Source organism: Cuculus canorus, chromosome Z (genome assembly GCF_017976375.1).
Source record: "Cuculus canorus isolate bCucCan1 chromosome Z, bCucCan1.pri, whole genome shotgun sequence".
In the NCBI taxonomy this organism is placed as follows: Eukaryota; Metazoa; Chordata; class Aves; order Cuculiformes; family Cuculidae; genus Cuculus; species Cuculus canorus.
In genome coordinates this window covers 53,203,712-53,216,364 of record NC_071441.1, presented here as the reverse complement: position 1 = coordinate 53,216,364, position 12,653 = coordinate 53,203,712, and positions in this window count along the sequence as shown.

The window sequence follows — 12,653 nt, the reverse complement described above, 5'->3', positions numbered from 1 at the left end:
TATTTTCTATGTAATCATCACTCAGAGCATTTATTACGTCAGGCCACTAAACTTCCCAGAGCAATCCCAAAGTTATCGCTGCCACTTATTTTAAGGTGTAAGAGTTTACCAATTTTAAGGTAGATTTTAAATCACATTTCAGGCTCAATATCTTGCCAGCTGATGCAGTGCCAGCTGGGTTAGTTAGGAGGGAGCATGGAGGAAGGGATCTAAAGCACAGACTGTCTTGAAGTCGAAATGAAAAACTATGTTTTTTTCAAACTTACAGTAAAAATTATGATCCTGATATTTTAACATGTTTTTACCATGAGTAAAATCTGTCCTACCTTTCCAAGAAGTCTGCAAAGCTTGAAATTTCCAAATTTCAGTGTACAAATGATAAAGAATAACCACATATTTTTAGAGAGAAATTTTGTGAAAAAAACCCAAACACTACTGCAATACAACTGAGAAATATGAAAACAGAAGCTGCAGCAGCTCTGTGCTGCAAGCTGGAGATATGGATTAACGTATGGTGAGAGAGAAGTTGTTTTGTTCCCAACAAAAGACAGAAAAACAACATAGAATGGGCTTGAAATGCTTACATGTTGGAATGTAAAAAATAAAGGGATAACTTCATAAAGCTTTTCAGAAAAAAAAAAAAAAAGAAAAGAAAAAATAGTCTTAGAGACAAGTACTGTTTCCACCTAATTCTACACTTTGAACTGTTTGCCCCAAACAGAAAAGCAGAACCAAGTCAATGAGAATACAAACCAGCCTTTACTTCTACCCATAACCAGTGTTTGAAAAACTTAGATCTACTTCCAGTTTACCTCTTCTCTTACTGTGTATTTTTTCCCAGTTTCTAAAGTCAGTTAAGTTAAATGACTTATGGCAGACATGCTTATATGAAAAACATGTCTAACATATGGGGATCAATACTGGATATCATTGCAAACCAGACTTCGTCAATCCAGGCTTCTTTTTATACATTTTACATAAATGCTGAATGTCACCTGCAGTGGCAAGTTCATTAACATTGCTCTGTTTTCTGCTAGAACATAGTTAACTGTTTTCTTATTTTTCATAGATTATTAAATTAGGATTGTAATGTGCTCAAAATTGTACATAATAAACCATAGGATTTTATTATAGATGTTTGTCTATACCAGTTTAATAGAGTTCAGCTTCATTGAAAAGTCAAACAATAAAGGTTGAATATAATCATAGATGTCAAAGTAGTTCCAGCTAGTGATTTGGAAGGATTATCTCAATGTTTCCACATGATGCAAGCAAAGCACCTCCAAAACAGCCCTTCAGAACAACTTTTTTATACCTGTACTCTTCAGGAGCCTTTCAAATCTAGGCTCATGTCTCCTCACTGCTGCTAACACTTGAACAAGCTTTAATAAATGTAAAATCCTTTTATGGTCTTCCAAAGAATATTAACCTTCCTCCACCTCCTGAAGGTAGCCACCATGCCAAAGATCTAGGGAAAAATCACTTACATGTTTCTCAAAATCTCAAACCTGCAAATAATTATCCATTTCACGCAAGATTTTTGCAGAGTTTTGAGGAACAGTACTTACACAAATTAACCCACAGGTGTGCTCTGACATGTGAAAAAAAAGAATGTAGTAGTAGAAGTCACAGTTACTGATAAGGGGATATGAAATTTTAAACTTGTCACAAAAAATAAGCAAAGTAACAAGTGACTTGTCTCATACATCTACTGAGTGGGAATGGAGACTAAGACAAACAAATTATATCTTACAGATCACAGATTGCTTGATATGATAATGACCCAATAAATAAAATACTAAATCAAAATACCATAAAATAAAACAATCTTAGCCTACCCAGACTTCATTATAGACTGGGAAACGAATTGTGCTAAATTTATATGTGTTAAGTAAAACAACAACCCTAACATCATAAAGATTTTTTGATTAGCAGCCTCACTCCATCTTTATTAAATTGATACACTTCAGATGTCCTCTAGAAATTCAAAAGAAATTATGAAGACAAGAAATTGTAAGTTATGCAAGGGATGCATTAATATACCAAGCAGAAACGTAATTATCTACTTGCAATTGTCATTCTAACCCCATTCAAATGCAGAGAAAATCCTCACTCATCTGTAGAATATGGGATGAGGTGTACTTAGAACTATAAATACTACCTTTGGACAGTACAGAGATGTTTCTGTACTGTTTTTTAATATTGGGTTTTAAATTCAGACTAAGGTGACTGAAACAAATTACCATCTTGCACTTTTTATTCATGAACATTTTGGCAATGAATTGAAGTGCACTAATTATATTGCACATTTCTGAGCTCTGCAGTCTTAGATCACCTAGTCTGCAGTACACTTACATTTCCCAGCCGCTGAGACGCAAAATGAGGCAACAAATCCTACAGTTTCCCCTCCAGGTAAGATACACATTCTGCACCAAAGCCAAGAGCAACAATTCTGATTGGAGAGCATTGACAACACATGCCAGGATTTCGCCTGAAATACGCGTACACTGCTCCATCAAGAGCACACTCATTGCCACGTGCTAAGAAACCTGCCTGGAGTGAGGAAGTTTGCTGCTGAAACCTTCAAACCTAGCACATACACTGTCATTTGTGGTTGGAAGCAAGTGTGTTACACAAAGCACCAGAGGCTTTTCTTGATGTGGTTTCTGGAACCGTATAATTTCCACCTGTAAAGTGGATATAGACTGTTTTCAGGGCCCATGACAACATAAAGAGGAAACCCCTCCACAACCACAGCTGGCATGTCAGTAGCTTGCCTCTGCTCAGTTCAAACCTGTTACAAATAGGATTTCCTTTTCTATCCTAAAAGTCAGTCATCCCCTTCTTCATTCTCCCGTAGTAAGATAATTTCTTTGCCTTGCAGACTTCAGACAGATAAAACATTGACAGATGTTTTACATTATATAGAAACAGGATTGTTCAGCTACTGTACTTTGTTACCAACAGAATTGAGAACACCAGTCATGCAAAATAGATCCTCTTCCGTGAGCACTGTCTGTCACAAATTTCATTCTGCTTTAGAATACAACAGTCTCAATGAGGAAACACACAGAGATCATTTAGATAGAGACTGAGTCATCCCAAACTACCACTTCAAGACAATATATATTCTCAATAGCAGAATGAGTAAACTGTGTACCTAAGAGGGGAGCAATAGCTCATTATCAAGTAGGCAATAACTATTAGTAAATTTAAGGAGTTTTCTTACTGAGAAACAAAATTTTCATAGTTTAGCTAAATTTTGTCAGCTAAAACCCATGCAGTTGAGCTTCCAAAATCCTTTCCTCTATCACCTCTCAAAGAAAAGGGAGAGGGAAATGAGAGGAAAAAGTCTTATGGGTTGGAAACTAAAACTGCTGCTTTAATGAAATGATAACAGTAATAATAATATTGAATATAAGTATAAAGTAATAAAATATATAAAAAGGTGTGAGGTTGTGCCCCCACCTCTCAATGTTTATACATCACCACAAATACTGCAGAGCAGACACAAGGGAATGGGTCCATGACTAGGAGAGAACTCAGCTCAGGAACTGGATTCAGGAACACACAGGTCTGGGATCAGGAACAACCAGACAGGCAAAGTCCTCATCAGACATCAGCCATAGTGGAAGAGAGACTTTCGTGATCTCTCAATTTTATACTGAGCTTGACATATATGGGATGGAATATTCTGTTGGTAAATTTAGGGTCACCTGCCCTATTTGCCCCTCCTCACTGGTGTGGCTCCTTCTTCACCACCTTGTGGATGACCCTCGTTAAGTATAAGCTTTGGCCTTTTTATGTACCAGTGCCCTGTGTTATCACTTTAGAGAAGAACACTGTCTCAAAAACATGCAGTTAGTTTTCAAAGAAATTAAGTTAATTACAACAACTGAGTTAGTCACAAAACTGACTCCAATTTACCTCAAACTACAACATTCCACCCCTTATTCCACACCATTTATGTCATGCTTAGGTAATTATTACTTATATCTTCAAATATTCATATACATTGTTAGTTCATGATCGATCAACACAAAAGCTTATTGAGATCTTGATTATGGATGTCCATTCATTGTAGCAGCCTCTCAGGGTAAGAAGAATAATATAAAGTTTCATCGTGGTTCGTGCCCACAGGCTGCAGGTTAGAGGTGTCAACCTCAAAAATATTACTGGATGACATATGATGAAACTAGCTCATTATCCTGGAATAAAAAGTTATCAGACACTATTAGTAATAAAAATTAAGACTGAGCATTCTCACCCAACATCTTGTTTCCTTGAGGTACACATTGAACTTCACCATCTTTTAATATTACCCACCAGTATCTTCAGGCTCTAGAGCGAAAGCAATCCCACGAATGGGTTTGTCTTTGCCTGAAGTGGGAAAAAGCCAAACAGTATTACCCAGCAAATCCCTGTTATGCACCACGGGGACTTTATCCCCTTCTACTATACGTAGCATGTCTGATCAAGCAGTACCACCTAGACTGGTAGATTTAGGTTCTCATCTACTGAAAACTGGAACATTTGAGATGTGGATCGATGAAGAGTAGGACCCATTATCCCTATGAGGCAATTTATCAGACAGTTTATTCAATCCTTCAGAATTTTTTTCAGATAATTTCTCCAAACCTGAGACGTGGGCCTTTGAAGGCCAAGAGACTCTCTTCTTGTTGTTTGAGTTTGTCCCCAAATCATTGTTGACAATGTGTGAGAATACACTGGTGTGGCACGTTGCACAAACTTCCATTACAATGCTCAGTGACATGGCATTTCTTCAGGATCTATATTTGAATGCCATGCACTGTAGACCAGCTCTCTCAAAGCCAGTTCTCTCAGGTACTTAACACCTCTCCCAATGGTGTTCCATCAAACTGAATGGCATTCAATATCATCTCTTTAGGGATAACAGTCTTTCAAAGCTGTCAAGTGTCATTTCCAGACACTAAGGATCTCCGCCTTTTTCCAAAGTCCCTTGTTAATTCCTTCATCTCCAGGCAGCGGTCCAATCCTCATGGCTTCTTTACCATAACCCTATGATATCAGCTCCATTATCCCAGCACTGGAGGAACCAGGAAACAATTGGCTTACTCTGACAACAGCTAAAATCTTTTCTTAGAATTCACAACTCCTTCATAGATAAGGATCTAATGGTTGTCTGGTTTTGATTGTCCTGAATTATTCTTCTGTTGATGCTGTGATGACACATTTCAAAGGATTGCTTTGTGGTTGAGGATTTAAAAGTCATACAGAACTTTGTAGTGGTAAATGACTTGGTAATTGTGAAGTACTTGGAAATAGCAAAGGAATTTACGGTGATGGACCTGGCAATGGTATAGGACTCAGTAGTCATGATGAAGTTGGCAATGCTGGAGGACTGTACAGTCATGATGGACTTGACAGTTGTTCAGGACTTGATTGTGACGAACTTGGCCATGGTGCAGGACTCGAAGGATAGGGTGAAGTTTCTGGTCACTTTGAAAGATCCTCTCCTGCATTTTCCTCTTGCTCTGGAATAGAGGCTTTTTCTTCTTCAGCCTCATCACCATTCTTGTCCTTGCTAACTGCCTCTTCAAGTTGTTTCTCCTCCACTCTTGAGGTTTGTTTTTACTTCCTCTTCTCCTTCACAGGAGCAGCTGACAGTGTGTGGAGTAAGCAAGCATATCCATAGTAGGTATCTAAGTACTTGGCTCAAATAGGTCTAATTCATATTGAGTGGCTGATTTTCTGATAGCCTTTAGCATAGGTATAGTGTTTGTGGCCACAGACACAGGTCTTGGTTGAGTAGCTGTTTGCACGGCTACTGCACTTGAGAAGGTTGGTGCTGTCTGTGTACTTGTGTTACTCATTAAAAGTGGTGGTGTCTGTGCGTGTACTGTCCTACATTTACATTTTTCATGGCCTTTTATCGAAGCAGTATGCTTGTTGGAAGCTGAGGTGATTGTGTAAACATTCAGTAATATATTCTGAAGCATTATTAATGACATAAATCTATTTTGCTTAAAAACTAATAGAATCAGCTCGATATAGTGTGAGGAGGTATAATCACCCCAGTTTAGCTTCTCAGGTTGATAGCTGAACTGAACGTCAATCTTATCCCAGACAAGGCCAAAACAGCACTTAAAAACAAGTCTTACTAAAAAACGCCCCAAATTCTCAGGTAAGGCCACAGCTACACATATCACAATGTGTATTACAACGAGATGACAAATCACAATTATTGCTATCATCGAGCACTTACAATTGATAACTGCCAGAATGATGCAGAGAGCAAGTAAGCCATAACATATCACCTGTCTCACATGCCACGTTGAGACAAGCAGCTGTACACAAAACTTCAAAAGAGGATCATCAGGAAGACAGTCTACCATTAATGTTACCAAATAACTCACAATTAGGACACCCACGATATTTGCTACTGTTATCCAGCGCCTACTATTAATAGGACACAAAATAATAATGAGCTCCCATATGCAAATCAACACCACAAATCCTGTGATCCATATGTCAGCTATTAGCGCCTGCATCATTGCCGAGTGTGCCATTGTTTTATGAATAGCTGGAAAAATTTTACAAAAATGGGAAGACACTGCTTTTCTTAATTTACAATTTTATTAAAATAAAATAAAATAAAATAAAATAAAATAAATCCAGTAAACTATTCTATAAATTTAGTACATAATACAAAATAATAAAAATAAACAACTAGCAATTAAAAAAAGAAGCCAGAAAAACCAGCTAAACACAACAAAACCAAATCAAATAAATGAAACCACAAATAGCCTTATAGGCAAGAAGAATCTGCAAGACCACAATGACACAAGCCTCTTTGCCTTATTCTCTTGCTAGGTTCTCTTCCTAGCAGGTGTTCCACTCATGTTCTGTGTTCTGTCTCCAGATCATCATGGTCCTTTGACGTCAGAAGCAGATGTTTCCAGACCTCCTGGCTTGTAATTCTTTAATTCTCTGGACACCCAGCCCAAATATGCCTGGAAGAAGAAACCTGCATGAACAGCTGTCTCAAGGTGTGCTGGAGGAAACTGTCTCTCTGGTCAGGACCTCAAACAAAAGCATAAACTGACGGTCCAGCTGTCTTACTTCAGTATGCTTCACTTCCTTCAGCTTTTGAAGTCTGGCAATGAGTTTGTCTTTCTTCTCTTATAATTTTCCTCCAGAGATTTCCTGGGTTAGGAAGAAAACAGAGAAATTAAAAATATTTCAAATTCCCTCTCAGATAGGCCAGTAATTACATGTACAACAAAACTAAAGCAAAATAAAAAGTCTACTATTCTTCCCAAGTTTGTTGGGGGATGGGGGGTTACATGTGTTTCCTTTTCCATCCTGAATCAAGACTTTTTGCTATGTCTTGTTCAGTAAAATTAGTCTTTGCGAATGAACCTGTCTCTTCTTTCACATCCTTTCTAAGAGGATCACTTGACAAATACTTGTCAGCAAGAAAGCAGAACGGTGAAAGTTAACTAGCTCTGGAAAAGAAACTAAGTAGCTGGATCTGAACCCTGACAAACATGATGCTGTCAGTGAAACTGCTGTCAAAGTCAAAAGTACAGATGGAAGATGTCTGCCTCTGCCATGCAGCTGACAACATGCCGATGGATGTTTGTCACAGGTATTTCTAGTCCAAACTGAGCAGCTACAGGTTTGGAATCTTCCTTCTTATTTGAGTCTTTAGTCCTTTTCATGAAGAAAATTAACTGTTGTTTAAGCATGGTAGGGTTTTAATATGCATGCATTTGCAAAGATCTTTTGCACAGTTGTACAGGGAACTAAGAGTAAATTGGCAGCCTGCAACAGAAGATGATTTTGTTACAGCAATATGAACTGATCCAGGTTTATGTGGAGCTTACAATTTGCCTGTTTCTTCCTTCCTATCCTTAACCTGACATTGGAGAACCGCAGCCTGGATCCTGCCTGGAGATAAGCCTGATAACTCTGACCACAAATCAGAAGCTCACCTACATAAACTTGCTGGCAGATCACAAAGAGAGAGTCCACCAGCAGGAGAAATGCTGCTGCAGACATCAGCCAGAGATGCCTTTGGTAGCAGAGATATCTGAAATAAGCCTTTAATTTAAAATTGAAATTTTTACTGTAACCAATAATAGGCTGAGAAAAGAAATTTAATTTTACCATACATCTAACACATGTTGTCTAGACATAATCAGAAAGCGGAAGGAACAGTACTTTACTGAATTAATTCAAATACCAGGTTATTTGATTACTTATAAAAAATTAGCTGACCACTGAGTAACTAGTGCATCAGGAAAACCTTGAGTTGACATTAATAGTGAAACCTTGATTATATACAAAGAAATAATATTTATTAGATGACCTTTCTTCAGTAGGTTCATGTGGCATTTTTGCTACATTTGTGGTTGCAAATGGGAAAGTACAAATTATCCTTACTTTAATCAAACTTCAGTAATTTTAACTTGCTCAGATTCCCCTCTCCCTGCCCTCGTGAAAATATTTGCTTCCAGTTGTGCAGTTCAGTCACAAAAAATCAGTGTGTAAAAGAACAGGAGGCAAAGAAAAAACATTTTATATAGGATGCTGTGTAAGTAACATAGACTGAACTGGAAAATGAAAAGAGCTAGAACAATCTCTTTTTTTAAAAAAAAAAAAAGATATTTTATAAATCTTGAGAACCTCTGCAGTCACCATTGCCTGCTGCAGTATGCAGCTGCAAAGTTTTTGAACATCCATGGCCATTTGTTCATTTCAGAAACACAGGAACAGGAGTACCCATAAGGGAAATAATTTTATCCTTTATTTCAGCAATTGACAAGACATCAGAGAGAAATAACCACTGATCTTTCATTCTGTACGCTAGCAGCAAGAATTTGCCTCATTTAGTCACTGCAGAATAAAGGACAGAAATTGCCATCAGAGGAAAAGTGGCAGATTCTGACCCTCAGCCATTTCCATCTCTACAACAGTAGTTTGAGGTCAATCAGATAAACTGCATCTTTGAAAAATCTTTCTATTCCTTTAGAGTTATAGCACAAAATATCAAAAGGAATATATTTATTTTCAGGTTTGTCAATGACATTTGCGATGACTCCTACTTTTGAAGCGATGTTGCTGTGATTTGCAAATAACCAAAACAGAACTTCCTCCAGATTTTTTTCTCACACATTCTATTGTAAACTGGAGTTAAAAGCCTAGATGATGTGTTAGCCCTGATCAACATTTCTTCATAACTACATTCTTTGCCAAACTTCTTACTTTCACCTACTTTTTTAAGTGAAATGAAGAATAAGAGGGAAAAGAAATATTACTGTTTTCAAAACAGAAGCTCTTATAAATTGGTGTACAATAAGTATAGCTTAAGAACACTAACCTTGTTTTTATTAGAAAACTGCCTTTTTGTATACTAAAAACCAACCAGCCTTTTATTTGCACAGTTTACACAGAAAGTATCACCATCATCCTTCAATTTATTTTCTGAAATGGACTTTGAAAAGAATATCTTATATCTGCCTTTCTGAATATGGAACTATAACACTTGTAGCGTGTCCAGAGAAGAGCAACAAAGCTGGTGAGGGGGCTGGAGAACAAGTCTTACGAGGAGCGTCTGAGAGAGCTGGGGTTGTTTTGCCTGGAGAAGAGGAGGCTGAGGGGAGACCTTATTACTCTCTACAGCTGCCTAAAAGGAGGTTGTGGAGAGGAGGGAGCTGGCCTCTTCTCCCAAGTGACAGGGGACAGGACAAGAGGGAATGGCCTGAAGCTCCACCAGGGGAGGTTCAGGTTGGATATCAGAAAAAAATTCTTCACAGAAAGAGTCATTGGGCACTGGAACAGGCTGCCCAGGGAGGTGGTCGAGTCGCCTTCCCTGGAGGTGTTTAAGGAACGGGTGGATGAAGTGCTGAGGGACATGGTTTAGGGAGTGTTAGGAATGGTTGGACTCAATGATCCAATGGGTCCTTTCCAACCTGGTGATTCTGTGATTCTGTAATTCAGTGATTCTGTGATTATACACAGGCCTGTAATAACTATTACCGTACACTTTACTTGATTTCTAACTTGGCATTTGGTTAATTCTAATTCCACTTAAATATTGTTCAAACGAATACCTCAATTAGATGACCATTGTTCTGTAATTGAAAACCAATACTCCCAAAGATGAAGACTGTTTAACAGCTCCTGCTAATTAGTAGGTTTTAAAGGTAACCTTATCTTCAAAGATAAAGAGACCTACAAGCTTTCCCTTTAAATATAAAGACAACATTTTGAGAAACTGTACAAAATCTTACTGGTGTACCAATAGCTACCTTACTTTCCTCTGAAGTAAAGGAACTATATGCAAGTTTAATTATTTTTGATAGGTATTTAATACTGCTTGCATTAAGTTTTCAATCAGTAGAGAATTTTGTGCTTCTTCTTCTTCAATGTGCCTAGTTAAAAACTTCAAATATTTTTCTATCTCATCTGTACTGACAGCCTTCATTTAACTTAATTTGCTTTCTCCAAGAATTTTTCAGGGTCTGCCTGGATTTTCCCAAGTCTTGTAGTCATTTTTTTCATGGAGGAAAACAGAAATGATACCTCTATTCAAAGCATTCTATAGTTTTTGAAGAAATGTGGAATTCCCTGGAACTGAAGAAAAATAGGAAAACTCTTTACCTAGAGTTCAGAGAAGTTTGTGGGACATTGAACAAGATAGAAATTAGAATCCACTTCTCCAGCTGAGCAAATATGGACACATGATATCACATACACTTGTCCTGCTTGTGGATTTCTGAAGATGAAAAAAGTTGGGTTTTTTTCCTAAGTTAGATTTTGTGGAAAACGTTCTAGAAAGACTTGAGCTTCTCAGACCATATGGAACAATGGTAAATTCATGTCTCGAGCCCCTGCTCACTCATATCCAGTTAATGGGAAACAATTATAAGTTGACAAGAACACTTTTGTGCTCAATCAATTAATGGAATCAGAGCATTAAAGTTCTTGAAAAATAATGCTGTTAAACAGAGATATAAATAAACTTAAGAAAGTAAGCTTTTCATGTTTTTTTTCTGCTTTTTAGCATTATAAAATCTTTGGTCTTAATCTGTAATCGATGTAGTTTTATTGTTGCTTAACCTTCTCTTGAAAGAAGATAGAAGGAGATTGAATAGGATATTGTGTCCCATCTACGCAAATCATATTTTAAAACTCAGAGATAGAGCTTATTTTGTTTCTGCACCTTTGTTAAGAGAAGAATGTATTCAAGTATTCTGGTATGTTTACTGAAATCATCCAAAAAGCACACAAAAAAGCAAAGGTCAGTACCTGATGTGTAGATGTATGTTGCTGAATATCTTGCTCCATGTCTCTATCTGTTTGTTTTTCCTGTTAAAAAAAACCAAAACAAAACGCCCCTAACATCCTTTAAACCAAATAAGCGTGATGAATTATGAGGTGAGAGACTTGCTTCGAAAAATTCTGAAGTATTTTTTTCCCTTAATATAAAGCAAATTCACAAAATACCCCACAAAAAATAGATTATTTTCTTAGAGCATCTTTGCATAACATATCTGATATTTCACATTTTCTAAGTAGATGCAAGTGAAACAAGTTATAATAAATATATTAAAAAAAACCAACTAAACAAAAATACCAGAGTAAAGCTGGCAAAGTGAGATTTATGTTGTAATATGTAAATATGTATTTTCTGCCCTGACTTGATTTCTGAATATAAAACTTGCAATAATACTAAATTAAGTAAACATCAATATTTGCTCAGAGGCAGAGAAGGTCCTTTACATTTTATACTCACCAGAGCAGTAATTGTCTCCTCCTGTGTTTTATACAACACGAATCACCATGATGTCTGATTTCCAGTTGAAAGAATACAGATTTTAATGCAACACACATGCTTAAAAGAATAAATAAATTTTATTTAGTCAGTGCTTCAAAGAGGCATGTATAAAAGCACAGCATTTCTGTGGTCCTTTGCTTCTTTTCTTCTCCAAATTATCTTATTCTTCTTTCACTGAAATTCATATCACTTTGTATCTGTGACCCTCAGTATGAGCACACATCTCTGAGAACCACTTGGGTTTTTTTGGTTATTTTCCAGGTAAAGAAAGAACCTTCCCTACACGAAGTAGGGAACTACTTTTACCTGGCATCCCTTCTGTGGCTTCTGAGGGTCAGGCGTCTCCACTGTCCCCTTTTTAATTGGAAAAATATCAGAATTGCCTTCAAGGCACCTACTTTCCTTAAATCCTACTGAATTGAGATGGATCAACGTGAATCATTACTCTATGTAGTCAAAAACATTGAGAGATAGTAAATTAAAATGTAAACTTAAAATAATGCAGGTAAGATACCTACATGAAATACGTTAGTGTGGGCTCAGTAGCTGTCCATACTTCAGTATGGTTTTCATTTTGTCAGCTACTTCACTCTTCCAAATGAACATGTGAGCCATGCTGAGCATAGTTGGGAGGATCTGTCAGAGACCCTTCCTAGTACAAACTTTAAGCACAGTCATTTTTTTTGTTCACATGAGCCTCTGCCAGGATAAACCAAGTATGTCTTTGGCCTATTTTTTTTTTACATTACTTTGTCTTAAGAGAAATTTCAGAGCTCTCTGACAAAAGCAATGCTTGAAGCTGTCTTGTAGAGTACCCAGTAGTATT